The 2444-nt window shown below is 42.4% G+C and overlaps 1 protein-coding gene across 6 annotated transcripts in view; it reads right to left on the reverse strand.

The window, feature by feature from the left end:
* RC3H1 (ring finger and CCCH-type domains 1) overlaps positions 1-2444 on the reverse strand; it is a 49351-nt gene that overhangs the window by 33979 nt on the left and 12928 nt on the right. The window lies entirely within an intron of this gene.

Raw genomic sequence — 2444 nt, forward strand, 5'->3', positions numbered from 1 at the left:
CTGATCCAAAAAGGTTGAAAACCCCTACCTTAGAAAAATGTTTAAAGGAAATAATAAACCTTGCATCGATTTCAGGCTTACTTAAGAACACATTTGCAAAGGCTTTTCTAATTAATGGCTGAAATTAAAAAATCAGAATGTTTTAAATCACTCATTTGCCAAAGCATCTATGATATCAGATAATAAAGGAAACAAACAAGGAGCTTCTTTTATATAAAAAAAAATCTCCTTTTCCTTAGAAAGGTCCACACTGTTCAAGCTGTCTAAAATAAAAGTATTCAGAAAGGCGCTCTCAAAGCTAGCAAGCCTAAAATCAGACCAGCTGGATTTTGTTTTACAGGAACACACAAAACTACACCAAGGACTTGGCAACTCCAAAAGTGCTTACTAGTAGATAAAACAGTCTGAAACAGCTGCATCTCAGATATATGCCAAACAAGCAGCACACAAATTGTTTGGACTAAAGGCTTATCTTTTTTCTTAGTTGTGAAGGGTATAAAAAACACTGGCACATGTACTGGGCCCCCCTCTTAAAATACAGGGTCTGACTATAAATGGAATGAATTTTACATGCTGCACTGTGCATGCATATATGTGTACATTATCTGCGTCTGACATGACACGTAAGCTAGACTTTTACCTCTTCTGGGGCTGTTTTAAACTGCACCATTCATTTATATTAATTTCAGCACTTTCCAACTAAGTCATAAGAAAGCAAGACTTTCCAAGGGAAGAATGGAACTTTAGGTCAAATTAACTTCTCTTGTTTGTTCGGGGAAGGGAAGGGGGCAATCTTTAGAACAGTGGTCTCCAAACTTTTTTGACTGCGCACCCCTATCAGTAAAAAATTTCTGAGCATGCACCCCCAATATATTTATATAAATATAAATAGAAGTTCTAATATTTTCTTCCTGCACCCCAATGGATCATCTTGCGCACCCCACTTTGGAGACCATTGCTTTAGAACATTAACAGGTGTGAGAGTTTAGTCTAACATCTTGCCAACAAGCATAAGTATTCCAATGACAACATAATGCCACCACTGCAGACACTGGTGATGTGTAGGGGGTGCACGCGGGTGCATGTGCACCCCACGAAAGTACACTTCCGGTTCTGCTGCTGGCTCGGAAATTGGCCATTGCAGGGACCCCCACCACAGGTCGGCAATCTGGTGCCCCCCCCAGACTTGGGAGGCACCAGTTGCCCATGCACAGATAATCTGGGATCAGACCCATGATTGGTAGATCTAAAAAGGATGAGCTTCTGCTGCAAGAATTAGAGATCTGGGTTCGTTAGTTAAGAGAAAATTCTAGGCTGTTCAGCCTTTACATGGGGCCTAAACACTAGAGAAAGAGCAGAGAAACTCTGGGAAGTTTATAAATCATTTTTCACTCGGCGAACACTTATTTTCAAGGCTGCAGCCTCTTGTACTCATCTCGACTTGTCAGGGCAATGGCTGGCAGCACTTCCAAGCAAGAGGCTGAAACCCACCTCACACCCAAAGCAGATGTTTCCACCCCAGCTGCTGCTACCATCTCTGCCTGACACCCAGCTGCAGTGCAGGCAAGGCTCACTGCCACAAAAAAAACCCATGCCCAGAACGCTCCCAAAGTACCCCGGTACCATAAACTGAACCCAATGGCTCACTGAGCCAGATCCCATTTGTAGGCCGTAAGTTACAGTATTGCCAACCCCATCATGTCAAAAATCATGAGACAAACTCTTAAAAAAAAAATCAAGACATTTGGAACGGAAATCATGAGATGCTACTTTTGAAGCGTGTGTGTGAGGGGAGGAGGGGTGTTATTCTTGATGGTGTAGGGGGCAGTGAATGTGTGTGCAGGGGTTTGGAGTCTAGGGAAAGGCAGGATGTAGGGTACTGAGAGTCAGGAGTGAGGGGCAGCAGCAGACATGCACACAGCTCTGCTGCATGACATGCCACAGCACCTCATTCACCCCAGCCCCTACCACACTCCCTCCCTCAATGTGGGGGCCTTGAGCTGCACCCCGCCCCCCCTCCACAGACTTCCCAGCTTGGCGCTTTGTACATATGCCAGAAGAAAAAAGTCCTGAGATTTGAGCTGTCTCAGATCATAAGTCAGAGTTAATTTGACTTGGAAATCAGAAGTCTTGTGATTTTTTTCCATGAGAGTTGGCATTACTGAGGTTGCCAGTCCTGGTTTTAGAATGCTTTAAGCAAGATGTAAAAAAATGTAAAGCAAATTTTCCCTAGCCTGTTATTAAAGTATCTTCAATTATGTTCAATTATGTTTATCTAAAGTAAATAAATTTTAGATTGCAGAACCTTTATTTTTGCAGCTTGGATAACTAAAACCCCTGAAACTCACTGAAGCAGTTTCATTTTCAGAGGTGGTTTTACTTCCGATTCATTGCTGTGGCATTTACATTTCTATTAGTTTGAAGTTTCAAGTCAAATTTCAATT

Source organism: Crocodylus porosus, unplaced genomic scaffold, assembly GCF_001723895.1.
Source record: "Crocodylus porosus isolate Cpor-Errol unplaced genomic scaffold, CroPor_comp1, whole genome shotgun sequence".
Lineage (NCBI taxonomy): Eukaryota > Metazoa > Chordata > Crocodylia > Crocodylidae > Crocodylus > Crocodylus porosus.